Source organism: Cavia porcellus, unplaced genomic scaffold (genome assembly GCF_034190915.1).
Source record: "Cavia porcellus strain 051 isolate PalLab524CR breed Dunkin Hartley unplaced genomic scaffold, mCavPor4.1 scaffold_23, whole genome shotgun sequence".
Lineage (NCBI taxonomy): Eukaryota > Metazoa > Chordata > Mammalia > Rodentia > Caviidae > Cavia > Cavia porcellus.
Genome location: NW_026947506.1, coordinates 33,066,283 through 33,092,300, shown reverse-complemented (window position 1 = coordinate 33,092,300; position 26,018 = coordinate 33,066,283). Strand labels below are relative to the sequence as shown.

The 26,018-nt window shown below is 46.1% G+C and overlaps 1 protein-coding gene across 6 annotated transcripts in view; it reads left to right on the top strand.

Moving 5' to 3' along the window:
* The window catches only part of Card11 (caspase recruitment domain family member 11), a 109,125-nt gene that overhangs the window by 42,108 nt on the left and 40,999 nt on the right, over positions 1-26,018 (top strand). For all 6 annotated transcript variants that reach the window (XM_063234096.1, XM_013152786.3, XM_063234095.1 and 3 more), the window contains one exon: positions 680-761. The gene's annotated coding sequence lies outside the window, so the exon portion shown is untranslated. The remainder of the gene's footprint in view (positions 1-679; positions 762-26,018) is intronic.

Here is a 26,018-nt window from a genome sequence, read left to right as displayed (position 1 = left end):
ATTTCAGTGACTTGTGTCCTTATTAAAAAGAGTTCATATACACAGATACCAGAGTTCATATACACAGACACCAGAGTTCATACACATAGAGAAAAGGCCACATGAATAAGAGCCGTGTCTTAGTCACCTTTCTGTAAGTAAGACACAACATCTGACACCTATAACTTAAAGGAGGAGGGGTTAATTTGGTTCACTTTTTCAGTCGGTGGTTGGCTGGCTTCAAGCAGAAAATGGCCTGGCAGAGAGGCATGGTAGAGGTAAAGCTGCTCATGCCACAACAGCCAGGCAGCAGAGAGATAAGGGAGGAGCCAGGGATGGGTCTCTACCCTTCCAGGTCACACCTACCCCCAATGACTCACCTCTAACCAGGCCCCCCTCCTAACACCAAATCAGCTGTAGCACCCCTGTAATCCTGCATCCTCCACTAATCCCTCCTCTGAGTGCATGAGGTTTTGAGTGGCCATCCCAGGCTTAAACCCGAGGCAGGTGGACTGGCCCCACTAGGAAATGAGCCACAGTGCTTTGGTCTTGGGCTTCAGTCTCCAGCACTGTGAGACCAGAAGTTTTTTTTGTCTGAGCCACCAAGTCTGAGATATACATACCGACAGCCCAAGCAGACTGATAGACACCAAAAGATAACTGAACGTTTGTAACAAGCTGTCTTTCATCATTTCTGCAGGGCTTCGGCATTGATCTGACAAGGTCTGACATGTAGAAGCCACCAGGCCAGCTCGGCCCTCCACACGCATCTTCTCTCATCTGTAAGTAATGGTGATTTTCTTCATGATTTTCACTGTTTTGTTTTGGATTTTCTCTTTTTCTGGTGCTGGAAATGTGGTGCTAGGCAAGCACTTACTACTGAGCTGCACCCCAGCCTGGCAGTGCTGATTTTGCAGCCTGCTCAGTTTCAAACAGGTGCTCAGAGGAGGACATATTAAGCATGACCAGGTACTGAAATCTTAGTGAGGAGGATGAGAGGCCACCAGCCTGCTGGGAGGAGACATTCTTGCATGTGGCTGGGGCTCGGCCACCCTTGTAAGGACCACAGGCCTCTAAGCCTCCCTGTGATCAGGAAGATCAGCATCCCAAAGCTGGGCATGTTCTACCTGAACAAGGCAGCCGACCCTTCATGTCCTGCTCAGTGCCTTTCCCAGGAACAGGCCTTGATAGGACTAAACTGAAAAGAGTGAAGGCTCTGCATATTCATTAGAAGGTCTGAAGGCTGGGGATTGATTTGTCATCCCACTAAGGGTTCATTTCCTCTGGAGAAAAGGAAATGGCCAGAACTCCCTTCTGGAAAAAACGTCAAAGGTAATTAACTCTAAACCAGAGCAAGGAAGTAACCTTTTGCTTCTGCCATGGTCATGAGCTCGTCCCCTAAATGTCTCCACGCCCTCTTTCCTGGGGACTTGTCATGGTTTATGCCTGGATGTTCCCCCAGTGCCTCATGTGATCACAGGCAGGCCCTTTAGAAAGCGACTGGATTATAGGGTCTGATAGCCAATTGCTCTTAGGCAGAGGAGCTTGGCTGGAAGAGGTAGGCACAGTGGGCATGGCTCAGAAGGTTATATCTCCCATCCTCTGTGCCCCTCTGCCATATTACCCTGCCTTGGAGCCAGTCAACTATGGACTGAAACCTCTCCAAACTGTGAACCAAAATAAACCTTCCTCCTTTAAATTGTAGAAATCATGTATTTTGTCCCATGATGAGAGACACGACTAAAACAGAATTTAACAAGCATTGCCACATGCTCTCGGGCCTTCAATGTTTCAGTGGCACCTCTGGGTGATCAGACACCAGTCCAGGATGACAGCACCCCCAGAATCATCAGGGACATCTCCTACAACCCCATGTTCTCTGGGAACGTAGCCCACAGTTGTGGCCTTTGGTGTTGTGTGCTTTCCTTAACTACCTGTACTTCCTTTGCCTGGGCCTGCATGTCCCACAGTCACCCACAGGCTGTTCAGGGTGCCCCCCAAAACCCCAGGCTGCTCCTGAAGATGCTCTTCCTGTTTTCATCTCCACTGGAGTCTGGGGGGCCAAGAGGGTATTCTAGTAGATTCAATACTGTCACCCAGATTTTGTGTCTACTAGAACCTAGGAATGTGACCTTATTTGGAAATAGAATCTTTATAGTGGTAATTAGTAAGTCAAAGTCAAGGCACCTTGAATAAGGGCATGCCCAATTAGCCACTGGTCTCTTTATAAAAGAGAAGAAAGGATGTGCAGAGAACACCAGGAAGAAAGCCATGTGACAATGTGGGCAACACCCGGGGACACATCTATAGACTCATGGTTTGGATGCAGTGTGTCCCCACGGGTTCACATGTTGGAAGTTTTGTCTCCAGGGTGATGGGATTTGGAAATGATGTGGAACCTTGAAGAGGAGGTACCTAGTGTGTGGGCCTTTAGTCATAGGGTCGCTGCCCTCACAAGGGCCTGAGGGACTCTCATAGGTCCCCTGAGCTCTAGTTAGAGCACATAGTATTAAGAGCCAGTCTGACCCCTGTGTCACTCTCTAGCACCTGTTTGGAGATGTGTTCTTATATTTCTGCAATCACTTCCTCCATGAGGCCCTCACTAGAGGTCAAACCAGTGAGACTACCTGCTCCTGGACTTTTGGCCTCCAAAATCATAAACTAAATAAATCTCTTTTCATTATAAGGAGGGCTGCCTCAGGAATTTCGTTATAGTAACACAGATGTGACTGATACTACAAGAAATGCTAAGGATTGCCAAAAACCACTAGAAGCTAAAGGATGCCTTCACTTTGGATGTCTGGTCTCCTGAGCTATTACAGAATAAATGTTTTAAGCCCCCACTCTGTGCTAACTTGTTACTAGCAGGTCTAGGAAATGAACACAGATGTTGCTACTTTAGCAGAGCTTAGTCTTTTTTTGTTGGGGTGGATGGGATTCTCAGGTATAAGCAATGCCAAGAGGTAGGGTTGAGTTCATTCCCAGAGCATCAGCTGGAATTCTACCCACTTCCCAAACCCACTGAGAAATCATTCCAGTTTCAAGTGTGTGGGAACACAGTGTTGCATGAGAGGAATCAACCCAAACCCATTCTGTTGTCTCTTCTAAATTGAGTATAGTTTGCACACCGTGAAATGCACAGATCTTCAGTGTACAGTTGAATTCTTCTTTGATAAACATAACCCATAGCCCATCAAGATACAGAATCTTTTCAGTGCCCTAGAAAGTTCCCACCTGCCCATCCTGGTCTGTCCCACCCTGCTTGCCCAGGCCTCCCACAGTTGTGATTTCTTTCCTGTCACGCAGCTAGGGCTGTTTGACAGAGCCATGCAGTGTGGACGCTTCCTGTCTAGATTCCTGCGTTCACCATGTGTCCGAGATTCCTCATGCTGTTGTATCTATCAGTAGCTCTAGGAAGCTCATTTCTTTTTTATTACTATCATCTGTCTATAGATTCCTCCTACAGGTGAGAATTATGAATGAAGCTGTTCTACACATTCCTGCACACATCTTTGCGTGGGCATGTTTTCATTTTCCTTGAGTAAATCTGTAGGGTTCCGGGTCCCAGAACCCGAAGTATTTGCTGAGTCATGGGCATCAGTAGGTTGAATTTGCCAAGCCATTTTACAGAGTGGTTGGACGGTTTTACACCCTCGCCAGCCAGGTCCGAGAGTTTTGGTTGCTGTACATCCTCATCACATTTGTTTTTAAAAGTTTAGCTGTCGTCCTGGATGCGAGCTGATGCCTCATTGTGGTTTTAATTTGCTACACCCTGATGACTAATGGTGTTGTGAACTTTTTTATCTACTTATGCTCTTTATGTCTCTTCCTTTCTGAGATGCCTACTCGAGTCTTGCCTGTTCTTTATTGGTTTATTTATCCTTATAGATTTTTCTTTTCTTTTCTTGCCTGTTTTGTACTGGGAATTGAACCAGGCTCTTCTCCCTGAGTGACATCCCCGGCCCTTTTTTAAGTTTGTAGTTTGAGATAAGATCTCTCCAAAGTGCCCAGTCTGGGCTCCACTTTCCATCCTCCGCCTCAGACTCCCAGAGTGCTGGGTTTACAGGTGTGCACACCACACCTGATTCATCTTCGTGGTTCCTACTGGAGGACTCTTTTGTCAGATATGTGCTTGTATTATGGACTGAGAACTGGTGGTCAGCTTAATGCCAGCTGGATTACATCAGCATGGCACTGGGCGTAGATGTTCCACCTGAATAAAGTTGCCAGCATAAATAGAGACGTGGAGAAGGAGAAGCTATTGCGTTGAGGCATTGTGGGTTCTCCCATGAGTTGCTATTTAAGCAGTTAGGTTCTCCTGGAGAAGCTCTGGTCCTCACATCGAGCATTGCTTCCTGGCTCCGGAGAGGAAGACATGTGCCGCTTGGTCTCCAGGATGAACTCGTCACACTGGCTTCCTGGCATGTACTCGACTGTGCTTGCGTCAGAGGAGCTCGGGGCCTCTGTGTCACTGAGGATGGCTGTAGTGCTTTTCAGGACAGCCCTGGTCTTTGTTGTGAGTGTGACTTCTTGGCTCCAGCATAGAACCCTCAACCTACCAGCACAGCTCCTTCACCCTGCTGGCATAGACTTTCTAGCTTCCACTGCTGACCTTTGGGCTTTCCCAGCATGAATCCATAAAAGGGACTGGTGTGAGTGAGTTCTTGTGGGCTCTAGACCACCAGTTGGACTCGTGGGAGGCATTGTCATGAGCTCTGCATTTTCACCTGGACTCATGTGGGACATTGTTGTCCCCTTTAGTCAAGGGATTCAGGCCCTTGACTAAATATTCTATGTCTTTGGTGTTGCAGATAGATTTCCTGCAGTTTCTTATATTAACTCTGGATGACTATCATAAAACAATATTACAAACTCCATGTCCTGATTCTAATTGTTCTGCGCACAACCCCTGACTACAGCACCCTGTAAATATTTTCTCCAAGTCTATGGCTTGCCTGTTCATTTTGTAATTTTTTTAATGTGCAGATTTTAATTTTTATGAAATAAAACGTTTTTCTCTTTAAATTTTATGATGAAGCGCTTCCTGGATCTTACCCAAGTAACCTTTGCCAACTTCATGGTTCTAAAGATTGGGAGCCCATGATCTTAAATAACGTGTATCCAGCAGAGCATAGAACCTGGGGTCATTTTTTTCCCATGTGGATGTCCAGTTATTCTCGTATCAGTCACTGAAAAGACTTTTCTTTCACAAGTGAATTATCTTAGTGTCTTTGTCAAAAACTGAACCTATAAATCTAGGCCTATTTTTGTCCCCACTCATCTACTTTATTGACTTGCAGTTTACCCAAAACCCACATCATCTTGATTACTGAGACTCACAGTAACCCTTGAAATCAGGCTGTGTGAGTCTTTCAGTTGTGTTCCCTTTTCATTTTCCAAAACTGTTCTGACTATTCAGAGATCTTTGCTTTTCCATATAAATTTTAGAATTTCTTTGTTAATAATCTTCCATAAAATTTGTTGGGATTTGACTGGAATTTATAAGAACTATAGATCATTCTGAACCTAACAACGATACAGTATCTTCCTATCAAAGAATCTGCCAGCTGCTAAACATAATGTATCTTTCCATTTGACTTAATGCTTCCTTAATTTTTCTTAGCCATTATTTAAGATGTCAACTTTGCACACATCTTTCACTGTATTTAATCCTAACTATTGTATGGTTCCAGATACTAGATTTTTTCTTTTTATATATTGACCTTCTCTCCTGTGACCTTGCATTTAGAAAATTGTTATTCTTCACTATTATTATTAGTTTTAGTAGACTTTTCTATAGCATTTTAGATTTTTTAAGGCAATAGTGTGTCTGCAAATAACAAGTTTTACCTCTTCTTTTCCAGGCTTCATCCCTCGCATTTCTCTTTTCTTGCCTCATAAGACTGGCTAGACAACATTGGAGAAGAATTGTTAGTGTGGAAATTCTTGTTTTGCTCCTAGTTTTAGCAGGAAAGCACTTAGCCTTTTATTGCAAAGCGTGGTGACAGCTGTTAACAGGCTGGGGACAAACCCTTCTGTACTAATTTGCTGAGAGTGTTTACTATGAATGGCTGTTGATTTTTGCCAAATGACTTTTCTGCTCCTATTGAAATAACTGGATTTTTTTCTTCTTTATTCTCTTAATATGATGTGTTATGTTGATTGTTTTGTTACTGTTTTATTGTTGTTTGGTTATTTCTTTGTTGTACTGAGGATTAAAGCCAGGGCCTTTACACTGAGCTACATTCCCAGTCTTTTTCATTTTTTGCTTTGAGACAAGGCTTTGCTAAGTTGCCTAGTCTTGTGATCCTCCTCCTGCCACAGCCTCTCAAAGTGGTGGGATTGCAGGCATGCACCACTGCACCCAGCCATTGGTTGAATTTTTGCATGTTAAACCAACTTTGATTTTCTGGGAAAAAAATCTCACTTGGTCACGATGTTTCTAAGTCTTTTCTAAAATTCTACTAAAGTTGCTCATAGCCAGTAATGTTCCTGTCATGTTTCTGTCTGATTCTGGAATCATAGTAACATTGGCCTCATAAAATGAGGTGGCACTATTACGTGTCCTTCTGTTTGTCAAAGAGTCGACCCAAAACTGGTGTTATTTCTTCCTTAAATGTACTGCAGAATTCACCAATGAAGCCACTGAGTCTACAGTTTTCTTTGTGGGAATTTTCAACACTGACATCAAATTTTTTATTAATATACAACTAAATCAGTTTGTCAATTTGATGAGTTTGTCTTTTGAGTAATTTCTGATTTTATTGCCCATGTTGTTGAATTCATGGACATAACTTTTTTCCCAATAGTCCCATAATCTATTCTTTTTTCCCCATAATCTATTTGCAATGCCTGTTGGATTGGTAGTGATATTATCTCGCTCATCCGTGATGAGAATTTTTTCTTAATCAGTCCAGCTAAAAGTTTATCAATTTGGTTGATCTTTTCAAAGAACCAGCTCTTACTAGCACCAATTTTTCTGCTCTGTTTTAAAATTTTCTTTCTTACTGTCTTCTATTCTTAGATTTATTATCTCCTTTCTCTTCTTACTTCGGTTTTTGTAGCTTCCTAATATAGGAAATCAAGTCATTAATTTGAAATCATTCTTAGTTTCTACTATGATCGTTTCAATTATAAATTTCTAGATGGGCATAGTGGTGTACACCCAGAGTCCCAGCTACCCAGGAGGCTGAGGCAGGAAGATCACTTGAGTCTAGGACTTTGAGACCAGTCTGGGCAACACAGTAATAATCTGTCTCAAAAATAAATAAAATAACATCTTGATGTTTCTTCCATTAAATTGGTAGTATTTGCAATTTTCCTTTTGGTTTCTCCTTTGACCAAAGAGTTATTTAGGACTGTGTGATTTTGTTTTGAAATATCTAGGGAATGTCTAACTATTTTTTTAATGACTGAGTTCTCTTTTTGTACCAGAAAATGTTCTATACATTTTTTAATCCTCTTAAAGTGATCAAGACACTTTTTACAAACCCACCTAAGGTCTTGGCAAATACTGCATGTACATCCAGAGAGAAGGTGCATCCTATGACATTTTGTAAATGTCAGTCAGGGCAAAGTGCTGCTGTTCACAGCTTCCACATCCCTGATTTTTATCTAATTGTTAGTGAGTGGGGACTGTTGAAATCAATTATAATCATGGATTTGCCCAATTCTTTCAGTTCGATTCCCTTTTGCCCCGTGGGTTTCGGGGCCCTGCAGGAGATGCACACACACTCAGGACTGCGTTGGCTTCTTAGGAACCGACTCTGTTCCCATGCTTGTCCCTGTCCTTGGTCCTTTTCCTTACGTCTGTTCCCCTGACCCGAGTGTAAACCTCTCACTGTTGTGGACAGTGTTCCAGCTCTTTACCTTATCTGTGTCTTCATTCTCAAAGTGTGTCTGTTAGAAACAGCTAATGCTGAATCATTTTTTAGTCCACTCAGCCTCTGATTTCCACAAAGCGTTTAGTCCACTGATGTTTGCTAGCTATTTGTTTGCTTTGTGATGTATCGTGTCTGCTATTTTCTTACTTCCTTCAGGTTAATCAGGGCTTTTCTGATATTCTGTTTTATCTCCTCTTCTGACTTGTTAGCCTGCCTCTGTGTTTTATTCGTGTGTATGTGTTCAGTTGCTCTGTGACTTACAAAACACATCTTTAATTTATCACAGGCTTCTTTGTATGAATGCCATATGATTTCACAAATACCTTAAGGATCTTGCTACTGTATACTTTTATTTAATCTTCCCTTCATACTTCGTGTTATCATTGTCATATATTTTATTTTATCTCTGTTATAAACTGCAAAATAGATTATTATTTTGTGAAGGGGTTGTCCTTTTTAAAAAATTTAGCATAGGTTTGTGATACCTAATAATTACATTCATTGGGAATTGGTACATATTCATATCACATCTTAATCCTTTTCACTTCCTTTTCTGGACTTCCCCTCTATTGCATTCCCTGAAACCCTTTCCCATCTTCACAAAGCCTATACCCCATCTTTCCTATCATCAGTCTTTTATGTTGCATTTTTTCTAGTTTGTGTTTCTCATAAAATAAACCATGCAGTATCTAATCTTCTGTGTCTGATGTATTTCACTTAGCAGTATGGTCTCAAGAGATATTCATTCTCCTATGCATGACTCAGGGTAGTCTTCCATTGTGTATAAATACCACATTTTTTCATCCATTCACCTGTTGATGGATGCATAGGCCACTTCCAAGATTTAGCTATCATGAATGGTGCTGCTTTAAACCTGAGCACACGTGTATCACATCTGAGGCAATTATCTTGGAAAGAAATGAACAGTGATAAAGAATATGTCCTATTGACTCCCCTACTGACCCTGTTTGCCTCTTTCCTGCACACCTGGGCTTCTGGCTGCTATCATCTTTCTTCAGGCTGAAAAAATGTGTTTCAACATTCGTTATGTTGCAGTCTCCTGGGGATACATTTCTTCAACTTTCAGCTTATCAAAGAAAGGGTCTTTATTGCATCTTATATTTGAAAGATATTTTACTTCAGGAAGAACCCCTAGTTGACCTGTCTGTCTGTCTGTTTCTACTCATGAAAAACATCCCACTGTCAGCCCCTAGTCTAGTCCTGCTAAGAATGAACGGTGATCCTCGGTGCCGTTCCATTCTCAGTAGCGTCTTTTTTTGTTCATTTGCCTTTAAGAGTTTGCTCCTTATATTCGGTTTTTCAGCAATTTGATGATGATCAGAAATTTAATGAAAGTTGTGTGTTTATTTTGCTTTAAATTCTTTGAGTTTCTTGGACCTCTAAGGTAATCTTTTTCATTAGATATGGCAAGTTTGGCCCCTTTTGAAAACTGGATCATTATTTTAAAAGTAATTTCACTTCCACAATGTCTATCTTCTCCTGCTAGAACCATAATTACCTAATATTAGATCAGCTACTGTTCCCACAACTCAGAGTCTCTCTCTGTTGATTCTCCCCCGACCCAGAGGGCTTCTTGCTAAATTACCCAGGCTGCTTCTGAGCTTGTGATCCTCCTGCCTCCAGCTTCTGAGTATCCCTTTTCTCTCTGTATACTTTGGTTGCATAGTTTCTGTTGCCCTGCAGTCAAATTCACTGATATTTTCTTCTGCAATGGCCAAATAGTTCAATCATTCGTTGAATGTGTAATTAAGATATTCTAATTTTTAGTTCTAGAATTTCCTTTAGGCAGTGTTCATTTCATCTCTTTTCTCTTATTATGTTCATGTTTTTATTAAATCTTTGAAAAGCTGAGTGTGCTGCCACACACTTGTATTCCAAGTATTTTAGGAGATTGAAGGAAGAGGATCATAAATTTAAGCCCAGCTTGGGCTATTTAGTGGCTTCACAAGACTCTGTCTCAAAATAAAAAATAAAATAAAAGAGAAAGGGCTAAGGATGTAGCTCAATGCAAAAGCCCTGGATTCAATCTCCAGTACCATTAAAAACAAGACAGAACTTTGATGTATTCATAATAGCTGCACCTGCGCACAGAGGAGGCAGCCTGTGTACCTGAGGCAGCGGCAGAGCCTGTTCAAATGCCCAGGTCACTAGGGAAGGTCTGGGTGTGGCCCAAGAGGCTGCAGGTTTGGAAAGTCCAGGCGAGGCTAAACTTGCAGCCACAGTGCCAAAAAGTGTGCACTCGGGGCCCCAGACAGGCCATTTCTCCTGTTCAAACCCAGCGAGAAGAGAAGAGAGGCCTGCTTTACACAACTCCATCTTCCCCCATGATGAATGTCTGAAGCCAGCTGCATCTATTGGGGCTGATAATTCTACCTGAGAGGCTTTGGACTGTAGTAGCATCGCACCCTGTCAGTCATGATCCCAGAAGAATCCCAAGAATTCAAATATAGGAGTCTTTGAACCTACTCCTGAGTGCAGGGCACACTGGCATTTTTGATGCAGTCACAGATGCTCTGAACACACTCTGATGTCTTTGGCATTATGTTGGCATCACCTGTGTGCACCTAGTTTTCCCCTAACGTGTTTGGAAGAGTCACAGTTACATTTGAACTTCAGCGGTTTGGGTAATGCATGGCATGAAGGATCTGTCTCCTCTGCGTGAGCCCTCAGACCTTAGTGAGTTCCAAACTTTTTTTATTTTTATTTTGTCACCATTGAACTTTGCCTTTGACTAATGAACTCAGGCAAGAATGATGAGAAAGAGAATTTCTGTGCGAGCTTTAGAAATGTGTTCAATCACCACTCAAATACCAGGTGGGGGCATTATAATGCCTTTGTGGGAATCACGGGGGGCAGAAGTTGGAGGAGCAGGCAGGGTCCGGAGTCTTGTGTGTTTCATGAAGTGCAAAGGAGGGTGGGCACAGCCCTTCCAATCCTGGGTTTGCCAATGGAAAGATCTGAAAATTGCCAACAGGAGGGCTGCGCATGGCCCTCACCCAGCGGCTCTCCATCCTTCTATCCACAGCAGGCCAGAGTGGACCAAGCTGTTTGTTCACCTACTCACGTCTAGCATCAAGCTGCGTAGCTGAGCTCTTTCTAAGCTCCGCTGTTTTTCCGTGCTGTTTTTCCTCTCTCTGCAGAGATTGTGCATTGTTCTGGGTCCCTCCTGCCTGCCATGGACAATGCTCCATCAGAAGGGTTTTAGAGGGAGGACAGAAACTGTGCACAGATCAGGGCAGAGTATATTAGTCTGAAAAACAGAACCAACAGGATCTATAAAGACACAGATAAAAGGGGATTTACTGTGGGAATTGGTCCATGCAATTAGGACAGGGAGGAGTCCCACAAAGTGCGCCTCCAACTGGAGAGTCAGAAAAGCCACTGGTGTGACATAGTCCAAGTTCAAAGACTTCAAACCAAGGGTGTGGAAGACCTGGAGTGCAGAGAGCTGAGGACAAGGAGCACTGATGGATGTCCAAGGGCAGGAGACAAGAGTCACCCTTCATCTGCCTTTCTTTGCTACCCAGCCCTCAACAGATTGGATGACTCCGTCCACACTGGGAGGGACGGATCTTCTTTACCCAGTCCACTGACTCAAATACCAAACTCCATCAGAAACAGCCTCCCAGACACAGCGGCATGTTTTACCAGCCCTCTGCACACCCATTTGCCTGGTCAAGTTAACTCACAAAATCGATAGTGCTGAGTCAGTGGCTATGGTGCCCAGGAACCTCCTGGAGACCTGCGGAGGGGGCTCCTGAGTTAGAACCCACCGCAGTCCCCGCCTGGGCCAGCAGCTGCTCCTTGTCCTTCCTCTACTGTCCCCAGGCCACTACAACATGTGGTCTTGCCCGGTGAAGGCCAGGCGGGGGAAGGAAGAGTTAACAGGGTGGTGGATTGTGTTTTATGGGACGCTGTGTGTCTCCAGGCTGGCTTCCATGGCGACTTCATTAGCAGCAAGCTGCTAATTAAATTTCATATTTATGATCAGAAAATAAAATCATTGGACCTTTCTGAAGTAGGAGTTTATGAGTGTGGGCTCCTGCGGCTGAGTCAGCAGTCGAGGGCCTGCGCCACAGTTTCAAGGCAGTTACAAATAAAACAAGCAGAACCAGGACAAGGCCGAGTCCCCAGTCACCAGACAGGCCAGGTCTTGAATGGCTTTGGGGCCCACTCTGGGAAAAGCATTGGGAAAAGAGCTCCCGCTAGCCCCCGAGGTCTGGGAGGGCTGGGGCTTCTGGTTCAGACACAGAAGCACCTAGCTGAAGTCAGGGTGTCCATCTTAGGGTCCCCGAGCTTCTGTGGGGCTGCTGTGTTGTACAGCCAGCTGGCATTCTTATTTTATTTTTGCTGCAGTAGAGAACTCACTTCTCACCCACAGGCTCAGACTCATGCCCCCGGGTGTGTGCCAGAAGCCCCCGGAAGCCACTTCCTTCTCCTGTGTGACTCACTCACTGCTGCTTTCTCCCAGGGGTCTCGGAGGTGGCCTTTCCTGTGGCCTCTAGTATCCCTCTTCCCCGTGGCTGCTGTGAGAGACTCAGCCCCCTGTCGGGTCGCGAGCATCCCTCTGGTGCTCGCTGGATGAGTACCCTGGGCATCTCTTCCTCTTCTGGAGAAAAGGTGTCGAGACTTCATGGCACTGCCACGGGGAGTGGTCAGCATGCCAGACTGGGAAGGGGAATCTTGGAACAAGGCTGAACATTCCCTCCCCAAAGCCTGCAGCCCCATAATGAGGCTGCTTCCTCAGCTGTTTAAGCTTTCTGATGGCACCCATGCTGTCCTCTCTGGTCTTCAGGGGACCAGCTCTCCAGGGGAGGAAAAGAAAAACGCAGATGACAGAAATAGCAGCAAACCAACAAGATCCATCCCTGCTTCCATCCTAACTCCCTGTGGGGGTCCTGGGCCTGAGTCCCCCCAGTCCACACCCTCCTCTGCAACGTGAGGATATGTGGTATATTCCATGAGAAGACAGTGGGAGGAGACCTGGGTAAAGGGGGGTTACCCATTGTATTTCCATCCCTTCAGATGTGAAATGGGGACTGGTGGATGTGATGGCTCCTGAGACCCTCCCAACTCTAAAGTTCATTATCCTTTGCTGTGACCATGACCTTTAGCTTCTTGCTGTGCTCCCTTCCCCCTCAATTCTCCTAGGGAGTCCCCTTTCAGCCAACAGCATCCTCTCTCCCCCGCAGTGTCCACCACCATGCAGAGCAGCTCACAAGAAGGCAGCTCCAACTCCATCAACACACAGCAGGGGCTCCTTCTGTCCCACTCAGAGCCTGCAGGTGCCCCAGCCCCAGGCACCTGAGGCTGCCCTCTATGAATGATGAACCCTGACAAATTACCCTCTGGCCCCTCAGCCCCTCAAGCTTCCAGATGTCTCACACTTCTGGCTGCACAGAGCCCTGTCAGCTCCTTATCCACAGTGCCATAAGCCACCCTTTATTAAGCAACCCCCAAACCCAGCTTAAACAACATCTGTTTCCTGCCTGCCCCAGACTGTCTCAGAGAGGAACATCTTCCTGAGGTCACTCAGCTGAGCAGAGCCCTGCTCTCTGCCACTGTGGATCCTGTCTGGAGGTGCCCATGGACAGGGGCACACAAGGGTAATCAGGGAAAGCTTCATGGAGAAGGTGGTGGCACTGGTAAGGGAGGGCTGTGTAGTTATGTAGCAGTTTGACTTGGCAGAGACAGATGGAGGAGGGGGAAATGCATGAGTTTCCCAGGGCTGATGTAACAAGTCACCTCAAACCAAATAGCTCAAAACAACACAAAGATATTGTCTCAGAGCATGGAAGTCAAGTCTCTAAAATCAAGATGTCAGAAGGACCATGCTTCCTCCCACGGCTCTAGGAAAAGGTCCTTCCTGTCTGTATCCTCATCCTCCCTGAGTAGAGAGCTAAAGATGAATCTGATACTCCAAGTGGTGGCAAATTTAGCAAGGAGCTGAGTCTCTAGTCCAGTGCTAAGAGGAAGTGAAATGCTATAATGGTGAGCAGACATCCACTGCTTGAGTCATGTCCTGCTCTAAGGCATCTTCCCAAAGAAACAGCAACGTATGGTCCCTCAGACTTGTACAACAATGTCCAGTCAAACAGGAAACAAGGCAAATGTCCATCTGGTAGACAGCAGACTATAGCACACACACCAGTGGGATACTGCTGAGTAACAAAAGGAGCAAGTGGCTGACACACAGCCCAGCTGATGCTCCTAAAGTTCAGAGCAAAAAAGCCAGACCTGAGGAGCAAGGAGCACACTGTCCTGTCTTCTTAAAGTCCAAGAAACAGCAAGATTGATCAAGGCCACAGGCGTGGTTGCATCTGAGAGTGACAGGTGGGATGGAAGGGGCAGGAAAAACCCTCCAGAGGGTGGCTGCTCTGTGACTCCCCTGTGGTCTCAGTGACATGGGTGTCTTCTTCTCATATGCTGTGAACTGTATCCTTGTGGCCATGCAGCTTGTGGATCATACCACAGATTTGGGGAAAACAAAAGAACAGGAAGTGACAGGCTTGAAACAGAGAGGCATCAGACTCTCAAGGCACATGTGACTCTGTCATATGGGGATGTGGACAGTAGGGTGAGAAATTCATGTGGGGTCATCAGGGAATGGGGAGACAGTGACAGTGCTGAAGAAGAGGAAGGGACTGGCATTCACCCGCACAGGATGCTGACCAGGGGACTTCTGCTTGTCCCCACGTCCACCCTCCCCACACCCTCGCTGCCCCATTCCCTTATAGTGATTCTAACCCCCTGTCCCTCCCACCATCTACACTCCAGGGTCCCCCAGGGAGGGAGACAGGCAGCCTGCAAGGGGCAAGCTGCTGGGGAGGATGCAGACAAACTCTGGTTGTCAGAGGACTGTGGCCCAAAGATGTTCAGTGGTGCTGGTGATGGAGTCCAGGGTGCTTTGGGCACTGCGCCCACCAAGTCACACAGAAGAGTGGAGAAAGAAGACAGAGCAGGATGTGTGCATGCAGAACCTCTTCCCCAGAATGTTCTGGGCCTGCACTTCCTCCTCGATGGAGTTCAAAGGCAGGAGCACCTGCTCGCTCCTCGAAGCCCTCCTTCCCCCTGTGGCAGATGCGATTTGGTTCTCTGCAGCACCCATGCAGAGCATGGCCCCCTGTGGTCTCCAGCCTCCTCCTCCATGGGGTTGAAGTCACCCACAGACTCGGCTCAGGGAAATAAAGAGGAAGTGTGCAGCCCACCCAGCCCTGCCTCCCTCTACTAAAAATAGCTGCAGTCTCCAAGTTCGGGGCCCATATGGGCTTCCGGGGGAGACTGCTGCAACGTCAGTCTCAGCGTTTTTTGGGGCCTCACAGACCACAAGCAGCAGAGAAGGAATTTGCGAGAAACACGGAGACAAGGCTAGGATGGAGCTGGCTCAAAAACCTGAGTACATTTTCCATCTGGTCCCTGCCTGTGCAGTGCCGCTGTAGCTGCTTCCTACATTGTAAAGGCTGCTGTGGCTCCCTCTCTCCCAACCTGCTTCCTTTGCTATTGTCTACGCTCAGGAGCTCAATGACTTCAAACGTGTCCCTTCTCATTCCTTAATTTCCCAAACAAGATGTGCAATCTCAGGAGCTAGCACTGGGGCCCTTGATTTACCTCCCATCCCTGTGTGGTCTGGGCAGAACTGGAACCCAGCTGCAAAGGATTCCCTGCAGAAGCCTTGACCCATGCAGTGAGGACACCTCCGCCCAGCCTCGCATCACAGCAGAGGCCTTTTTGCTCCTCCCTGAAGTCAGTGCCAGCATCAAGGAGGAGCAAGCTCTGTGCACAGGGTGCATCTAGTGGAAAGACCTATGTGCCGTGGGGAGAGGAAGTGGGTGCAGCATTGAATTCTAGAAGCCTATGCCGGAAGCGCGACCCTGCAGCCAGGCCCCCTCTAGCTCTGGGAAGGATCACTGCTCCCAACAGCAGCACCAGTGCCTTCTTCTCATGCAAAGAAATGAGCCTGTTTCTCAACAAGATCTAGCATTGCTCTATCCCCAAACCCACCCCTGCCCATAAGCATAATGGGGTGAGAAATAGGATGCACAAGCCAGGCATGTTGGGGTGAGCATCTTCCCGCGGAGGCAGGAAGCCCAGGGCCCCAAAAGGACAGTTTGCTTTCCCATGGGAGTCTCTTGTAGGCTCAGAGGTTTCTTGATTCCTGGTGAAATGTTCAAGAAACCCTCAGGCCTGTGGCCTAGAGAGGCCTTGGCAGTCCCTAGAGATCTTTTGCTCCTGAGAGTGCACAGCCTTCTTTTGTGGCATTAGACTGACTTTGCTGGTTTGAAAAAGTCAGCCAGGTCTGAGAGGCTGCCCGTAAAATGAGAAAGGAATAATACATCCACACTGATGCAAAGTCACGCAGCCACTAACATCCCTCGATGCAGAAATTTTAGGTTGATCCGAGCTGTCACCACCTGCCAGGTGGAGCCCCAGCCTGCACTCGCTGGTGTAACCTTCAAGCCTGGCTTCCTAAATCGACTCATCTAGAGCTCCCAGCACACAGCTGAGAAGGGAGAGATGATGATACAGCAGCCAAGTTCCCCACTCCACCACCAAGGAGACACGGTCCCAACAGCCCAGTGTCCAGTAATGCTGATTGACAGTTTCTGGGTGCAATTTTGACGGGTGCCTCATTTCATTACTGGTGATTGTGTCATTAGCACACCCATAAAAGGCTTGCTGGTTGGCACCTGATTTATTGTTGTTCACCTGCATGGCAAGAAGGCAGAGACGGTGTCTGGGTGTAAAGAGTCCTGAATTCTCTCCCTGCTGCATTCGGAGCGCTCGTAATGTTATTTGCATCACAGTTGTGGTGTAGGAAGCAGAAGGCATCGGAAAGACGTGGTCTCGTGTTTGCTGGCCTCGTGTTTTAGTAGAGAAAGTGAAAAGAAACGCCCACAAGCAAACCTCCAACCTAACAAATTCCTTTAAAGATGATTTTACACTGTAGATCAGAGAGGGGGAGGGGCGGGGGGAAAGACAGAGAAGAGAACTGGGAGAAAAGAGGAGGCCAAAAACTGACCTGCACTCTCGGCTGGAGTCTGCCTGGGAAGGAAAATGGGTGTGTTTTGAGATGTTTTGTGGCACTCAGCTCCTGACCCCTCTTAATACACCCAGCTAGGTGGAAAGTGTGAGTCTCAGTATTTTGAAGTTTCGAGATCACCGATGGCTTTAAAACAGATGAACCAGACTACAGGAAATTACTCAAGTTCACATACAAGCGGCTCGTGGTTTCAGGAGCTCTTGGGAGGAGGGAAGCGACTTGAGATAGCCGTGGTCCCCCCACGGACCTGCCGTCTCACCGCTCGCCCCCGCCACCCCCCAGCTCTCCTCTCTCTGTATTGCTTTTCATTTCTCTTTCCTTTTCTCAGCTCTGCACCTGTGGTTGCTAAATAAAACCCTGAGTTCTTGTTCCCTTTTCTCCATCACAAGCCCCGTGTCCCTGTCCCCAAACCCACCCCCTCCCTTTTTCCCACCTGACTCTGGTCCCATCATGCTTCGTTCTTGCCCAAAACAATCACTCCTGAGATTCCCAAAATATACTCTCCAGACCCCTCACCTTTGAAAAGCCACCAGGTCCTACATAGTACACACCATGGGCCATCACCTGGGGTCCAAACCTAGCTTCCCCACAGCTCCTGCACCCCCTTTCCAAGTCCCAATTCTTTTGTGTCTTTGCCAAAGATGATAATACTTCTAACCAGGCTGTTTGCTGTGGGTTTTCAGCCTGGGCCCAATTTGTCTGCACTCAGGAAACTGTGTGAGGTACAATCAAAATATATGGTGAATATTTAAACTCGGGGAGCACATGGGTGCAGAGGGCCAGCTGTACTAACCTATTTTCCACCTTTATAGATTTGTCTATTCTCAACACATCATATAAACAGTCACATAATATGTGGCATTTGGGGACTGGCTTCTTTCACTCAGCATCATGTTTTCAAGGTTCGTCCATGTGTTAGACACCATTTTTATGGCTGAGTAATATTCCATTGTTTGAATAAGATGTTTTTATTTCAAATGTCACTGCGCTCCAGGGTTTAGTTTCCCAAGGACTGGGCAGTGATTGGGTAGAAGAAGGTGAGAGAACCCATGGTTACCACCTGCCACAGAAGCAGCCTGTGTTGACATCTGCCCCCTCTCTCTGCTCATGCCGGGGTCAACCCTCTCTTGTTCAGGAAGGCTGAGCTGGAGCAGATCCTTGCAGGAAGCACGTGGGGAAATGCACAGCTCTGCCAGCCTTCCAAGCTGCCATTTGGCTCTGCTCCTGAGCACATTCTATGAATTAATTACAGCCAACCCTCGATTATCTGAACTAATAGGGGACAGCAGAGCACAGAGCTAATTGAAGTGTGGGGCCCCCTTCCATGACAGAGCTGTTTATTTTGTGGTTAATTACAAGTAAAGATACCCTTTCTGAGTCCCCCTTTCACTCCATCCCTCTCTCCTTCTCGTAGCCTAACATTTAATTGGCTGTACAAACCTATTTTGCTCCCAACATAGTGGCTGCTCAATTAATGCATTTTAACTAACACGCTCCCTTGTCATCTGCTTGGCAGAGTTTCCCAGCCTGGAAAAACTCAAAGCAGATTGAATGTTGCCTCTGTGCCTACCAAGTCCCAACAGAAATGCTCATTGTTAGGGTAACAGCAGTAATAAGAGCCCTACCTAGGAATTCAGCTTGATTCTTCTAGAAATGTTGCCACCAAACACATCAGAGGCAGGGGAAGGACACTGAATGGAACCTCTGGGTCCACCAATCCTGGGGTTGAGAGGTAGTGGTCATTGCTCTTTTGAATTGTCCATCGGCTCTTTCCAGAGTAAGCAGGGGTGTTGAATTCTGAGGCCCTCATCCCAACCTCCTGTCAGTCAACACTAAACTTCACCATTGCATCCCGAGATTCCCCTTAGCCAGTGTGTTGCTCATTCTTGCCCTTCCTGGGAAGCCCGGCCTGGGATCCAGGGACAGATGGCTCAGGCATGAGCGTGCAGGACAGAAAAGGCAGAGCTGTCTTCTTAGATGCCATTGACCCCAGCCTCACCTCTGTTGTGTATTGGCACTGTACGGGGCCGTCCAGGACATTGCTGTCCCAAAGCTCACCCACTGTGGATGCTACCATGACCTTCTTATCTCATTCCGCAGTAGAGAGCCAAAACCACAAGTTCTGTCTGCTGTCAGATTATCAGTTTTCAAAAATTAGAATCCCACAAACAGAATCAAACCTAGGACACCCCCATGGAGAGTCTGGCTGCTTTCCTTGAAGATGTAGAAGGTCCCGTGGCCAAGGTGGTGACATGGATGCAATGTTGCAGAATCAGCCCCTGGGCCACTGGTCTCATGGAGTGCAGGACCCGCTGGCTTGCCTGCAACTCCTCAGGAAAGATGGTTGGTGCCACAATGACTGTCCCTGCAGGTCAGAAATGGGAGAATGTCTCTCATTATAGCTGGTGACCGATTGGGACTGCAGGATGGATTTAGCACTGGACTCTGAACTGCAGGCACAGCAAAACCCCTAAGTGAGTAAAGGGCAGAGGAGCTGGTTGGCAGCTGCTGTGGCTGCAGCCCTTGTCACACACAGGAACAGCGAGGTCTTATCAGCCAAACAGAGGAAACCATGACAAAGAAAAGAAAGCCAGTACTTAGCCATTGGAAATCAATCACGTCATAAATATTAATTACCCGCTTCTGTAAAATGCTTGCTAAGCCACAGGGTATATAAGGAAATAAGAGATTTAAAAGATGTTACCTCTGACAGGTAGGGGAGTTTCACATCAGAAGCCCAAGCAAAAGGATCAGTATGTTTTAGGGATTTCCCTAAATTCTATGGGGGTGCAGAGTTATAGAACACCTAGGTAGGGACTTGTTTGTGTCTTGGGTTTGAAGCTGGCTTGTGAGGGATAGGACCTAAGTGACACTGATCAAATGCCCACCTCGTGTGCTGTGGGACCCTTAAGAGATCAATACCACTCACGCTGTTTTATGACCAATCAGAAGGGGCTCAGAGAGGTTAAGCCACACAGTTGCAAATGGCAGAGCCAGAGTTCAGATGCAGGGGTTTCTTCACAGCCGTTTCCTTTCCACTGGAACACGGAGGGGAGCTATCAGCCTTACCTCTTTATGCAAAACTTCCTCAGCTTTGACCTCATTTTTGTTTGGCAACGGTAGAATTTCAGTGGCTTCCCTCCACCCTACCCCCAAAACCTCTTACCTTGTTTGGAGGAACTATGTCACTTTGTGCCAATAAGTATTTCCAACTTTAAAGCTCATGAGGGCAGGGACTGCTTCTCTATTATGTGTTAAGGTCCTTCTCGTGGAACCCCAACCTCCAGACTCTCAATCAACAACAGAAGAAAGCTCCAGAGACAGCAGCTCATAGGACAAGGCCTCTGCCATAGTAGCCCCTGAAATCCACCTCCTTTAATTACGCAACCTGGAAATCTGCCTGTCAAAGCCTGAGGAAGTGCACATTTGACCCTGATCTCCGAACAACACAAGGTACAACTAAGAAGTCTGAGACCTGAATACAGCACAGGAGCACCGCCTCCTGCACCTCGTGTTGGTCAGACCTAAAGGCTTTGAGAAAGAAGAGTTGGGAGCTCCATGCATGCCAGGCCTCCAGCGTCCTTCTTGGCAGGCTCCTGTGTGGTTGAGGAGCATCTCCCGACCTCATGGGTCCATAGATCCTTGGACAAAAAATAGGAGTAGTAGAAAGCCAGAGGCCCAAGCCACTACTGCTCCAGTATAAGAAAACCCAAGCCCTGTACGTTTCCAGCTACTAGTCCAGTTGATGGAAAAAGTTGGCAGAGTTCTTTTCAAATGCACAGAAATTTAGAAGCATTACTGCATTTACCTGCTCCCAGCATGTTTCATAAAATGCCCGCTGACTAAAAGTGCATTTTAAATCAATTGCCACATCAAGTCCAAGTCTATTTTTGATGCGTCTCATAAATGCAGAAAGAGTCACACCTGGTCTGTATGCTGCAGGTGCCAAGGCCTCAAAGGAAGCCCATGATCGGTCTCTGGCTGGGGCAGCCATACCTGGGGAGACAGCCTCATCTAGGCTGCAGGTGGTAGCCTGGAGTCCAGCAGAATCTCACAGTGATTCATGACCCACATCTCTGACTTGCATTGTCTGAGCGTTGCACATCTTTAAATATGGGGCAGGGGCTGGGAGTGCAGCCCAGTGGTGAGTACTTGCCTAGTATGCAACAATGCATGAAGCACTTGGTGCAGTCTCTAGCGCTGATTAATACTGTATCCCCAGACTGGGCCGCAGTCCTGGCTGCCTCCTCTCTCTCTCCCTCCTGTCTCTGGCCCCAGTCACCATCCAGCCTCTTTCCTCCCCTGTGAGTCCATTTCCTACCTTGTCCTTTGGCTGTATCTCCTGCCTCCTTCGCTTGGCTCTGTACACTTGTGTGTTGGTCACTTGTGTCTTAGTCTCACTCATCCTTGTCTTGTTTTTTCCCTTGAAACTTATCATGAAGTTTTTCTTTTCCCTCCTCATTTTTCGGCCTTCTGCGTTTAGTAATGCTGGTTGAATCAAGTGAGTGAATGAATGATTGAGCAGTAGGGCTCCCCTCATTCCTTGCCCTGGGTCCACCCCGGTTGTCCTCGTGACAGACTTGGTAGACGCTCCTTGGGTTGACATCCAAAGGTGTCCAGGACAGCCCACTCTGCCATTTGAACCTTGTCCCAGCCTCCCTTGGGACTCTGGTGCCAGCCAAGTGGGAGAGGAAGAAGACAAGAAAGAAGATTTAGAATCCTCTTGCTTCTCATTTTGGCTGCTCTCTGGGTGGGGCTCTTGTTTGATGATGCTGATGACCTTTTTTATGCAACTCGAGGAGGACCCAACCTTTTCACTGAGAAGGTTCTTAGGGCCACTGGGCCTTCCCTACACATTCACGGCTGGCCCCACGGGCTCCCAGGAGCAGGATTATGCTGCTTCACACTCCAGAGTGGAGCAGGGACTTTCTCATATCTTGATTCTGCTGCTGTCACACCACCTCCCTGATTCTCCAGATCATAAAGCAACTCAGCATTTCCTCCCTCCTTGCACACAAAAATATGCTCTGTGTCTGGGTTGCTTTTGCATAGAGTCGCCAGGCTGGATTTAGAAGGGAACTTGTGTGTTCTTGGCTCACAATAAGAAGTATGCCAAAGTGTGCTAGGGAGACACACAAGGCCTCCTCCCAAGGGCTTTGAGTGGCAAAAGAGAGCAGAAGTCTTGAGGAAAGCATTGTCACTTTCCTGGAGCAGCCGACGAGACCCCAGAGTGGCTAACCTGGACCTATCACTTCCTTCTGAGCTAAGTGTGATTCTGCAGCAATGGGATGTTTTTGTCACCCGTCCTCAGAGCATGAGAGCACTTGAGTCAGAAGACATTTATTGAAGACCCACAGCAGCCCAAATAACATAGTTCCCCATGAGGCCAGCCTGAGGAACTCAGAATGTCAGCAGGCTCCCCAGCTGACTCCTGATCCCAATCATAAGACAATGGCCAAGACATGAACACATGTGCTCTACCAGGAAAGCAGAGAGTCTGCCTTTGAAAACATGGAGGCATCTTGAATTGAAATGAGCAGGTGGTCTCAATAGCTACTAGCCTCCAGGGCAAAGGCAGTGTGCTGACCAGGCATCAAAGGGAACAACAGGACTGTATTTCCTTATTATCAAAGCTGATAAGACTCCAAGAAGGTGACCGCATTCTATGATTTGGATTTGGCAGGATGGCCCAGCCATAGCTCAGAATGACCACCACGCTGTCCATCTGCTGCATGCACAGCTCTAGAATCCAGACAGGGCAAATGCTCATAAAGAGCCAGTGCACTAAACCAATCTGCATTTCAGAACAATTTAAATCTGTCATTCCTAATTGTGCTTTTTTTCAAAAGCTTTCCTGCAGTACTGTTAGAAAAATGAGAGCTAGGGGTGGGGGACACAGTATCTTTCTGTAAAGCAAGAAGTATGTGTTCTTCCAAAATCAGATGTCTTGGTATAGAAATAAAACTCCCACAGAGCAAGTCAGGACATGCTGCAGGGCCTGGGGAGATGGACATATTGGAGTGATGCTCGGCCTGGGTCTCTGGAATCAGTGACTCACCACACTCTCCCTTCCTTACTTCCTGTAAGTGCTTCTTCCTGTCCTAAAAGAGATGTTTGTATCCACAGAAACCACTGCTCCTTTGCTGTGCTTACCTGAGAGTAGGTGGTACAGCCCACTAAGAAGCATTTGTACCCCGGTGACAGTAGAGGCTGCACCCAGGGAACCTCTGTGTCCTCTTTGACTTGCTGGTTCCACAGTGGCACCTCATTTGTGTCTCCTCCACAGTAATTTACACAGGCATAGTCCTTGGTCTTTGCTAACTCTTAGCCACCCTGGTTTTGTAACTAGATAAAAGGAACAAGAACAAATAGCTAAGGCATTTGCTCAGACTTAAAGGCTTAAAAGTCTGGCTGGAACTAGAATGACTTAGAAGGCCTGGGTTTTATGTATCACCTATATCTGTAAGGATTTTATTCTCTGGCAAGTAATAGAAACAAAGTAAGATTTCATAACTACTAGTGATGTTATTCTTCTCATGGACCAAGAACGCAAAGGTTTCCAGCTGTGTCACCCATGACCCAAGGTTCTTATAGCATCCTATTCAGTCATCTCTAGAATATAGCCTTGTTTTCATGGTCAAAGAGCAGTTTTCTTGCTTCCAAGGATCATACTCACATTCTAGGTAGAAAGACAAGGAAAAGGAAAAGGTTCTTCCTCGCTTCCCTTTAAGGAGGCTTCCTTGATTTCTCACCTAGAACTTACCACTTAGGCAGAATTGTGCCATTCAGCTACTTCTAGCTGCAAGGGAGACAAGGAATACAGTTTTGTTTTTTTTCATCGGTACCGGGGATCGAACTCACGACCACCTGCTTGCAAGACAGGTACTTATGCCACTGAGCTAAATCCCCAGCCCCAGGAATGCAGTTTTTAAGGGGGACTCAGTTAATGCTACAAGCAAAACTGGGGATCTGATAATAAGTAAGAGAGAATGGATATTAGGCTGGGAGGATCTGCCTCTCCACTGTAAATTTAAGATGATAATTGCTGCTTTATTGGTGAAGCTCTAGTGATTGCTGCTAATTGATGGGAAATCAATATTTCTTGTCAATATTTCGGTTGAATGAGCTGAGGTGGATAGAGGTTAACGAGTTAACTGGAATACAAAAGAAAGTCTTGCAGGGTGAATTTTCCAGCTGCTTTTGTAAGTGCCCTTTTTGTAAGCATGAAGGGGATTAGAAGGGTGGGAGTGGAGGGGAAGGGATGGCCTGATCCTCTTCCGTAAGGCTACACCTCAGGGCTGTAAGCTCGCCAGTCTTTTCTCACAGGCAGTAAGCCATCCTTCCAAACAATATTTCCCATTCCCCCACCCCCCAGAAGTTCTTTCAATTAGGTGGAGTTTTGTTGGAATAATTAAACCCTGCATCTCAAGATGCTCATTCCAATCACCCAGGCAAATCAATTAACCAGAGATGCCTTTATCTAACTGACTTCTGATTCCCTTCTGGTTGCAAAGCTTCCATGCTGGGCACCTCTAAGAGAGAAGAAAAAGATATCTGTTCCCATAAAGCAGCTCATTTCCAAAGGACTTGCAGCTTTCTGGATTTGAAGCAATAGAAATCTCATTATTTATTTTATTCAAGGTTAGATTTTTTTCATTTATCCAATAAATATATGTTGAAGATCTACTAAGAGCAAGGCTCCATGCTAAATTCTACTGGGGATACAGAGATCAGACAGTTGTTGGATCTTTCAGAATACTGGTTTCCTTTTCTGAAAAATGAAGAGAGCAGAAATAATTACCTGATAGGGTTGTTGTACATATTAAATGAGATAATTCATACCATTGATTATCTACATAGAAGAGTGCATAGCATATAGGAACTACCATGTACCTTTACAGAGACAGCTACTGGAGGATGTGTTCCAGCAAAACAAGGGATTAAAGTAATAAAGAAAAATATCTGGAACTGAGGAGCAAGGAATCTCATTGGTTAGATGAGAGGTTATGCTTAATAAGTGTTAGCTCTTAGATTTCTAGTTGAAAATCAGATGATGCAGGATCTGAGAAGGCTGAGTTGGACTCGGCTCTTCTGCCAGTGGCTATGAAATCTCGCTTGGTTATGCAACTCTTTGATCCCGCTGCTTCATCCATAAAATGGAAATAATTAAAGCAACCTAATTTAGTTCCTGTGACGAACAAGTGAGGCTGCATCCAAGAAGTGCTGGGCACACAATCCGCACTTTCTGTTTACACAACAGTAAGCTGTCTCACCACATTACAAAAGGTAGAACATGAGATGTGCGGAAAATAGAGGCACCTATTGATCTTCATCCCTAAATGCACTGCCCGTATTGCCAGTCACTGGCGTATGTTTTGTTGTTTCTGTTGTTGTTTCATTTTACTAAATTAAAGTATGAGTCAAGCATACTTTAAAAAGTAAAGTAAGCTTGTAAGGCAATCTCCAACATCATTTCTCTTTCACATCATTTCCCTCGTCTCTGTAAGGTAGCTCTGGAATTTGTTTCATTTACCAGATACTAGAAATTTTAAATTGACCTCTCTCTCCCCTTCCCTTTCTCATCTTCCTTCTCTTTAACTCTTTTTCAGAAATTCCTTCAGTTTCATCTTCCAAGCCTATTGGCTTAAAATTTCTTCTGCCTTTTTTTTTTTTTTTCTGTCTTTTTCCTTTTTATCGGTACCGGGGATCAAACTCACGACTGCCTGCTTGCAAGGCAGGTGCTTATGCTGCTGAGCTAAATCCCCAGCCCCCATCTGCCTTATTTTTAATTGCCAAGAGCTCCTTCTTAGTCCTTGTTCTTTGTTCCTCATTTCTTCACAGCATCCTACTATTGTTTATGGTTGACTCTCAAACTCTTAACTATTTAGTCTTTTCTCTGCCTCTCTTATTCAGTGCATTGTGTCCTTCCTGGAATTTCCTTATGTACGTTTACCTCTCAGTCTCTACTTTCTTGTGGAGATTCCCTCAAGCATCAAGTGATCCTTGGCTGTTTGTTTATTCTTAAGGAGGATGCAACAAAACACAGTGTATAACTGGGCGTGGATTATATTTGTAACCTCAGCACTCAAGGAACA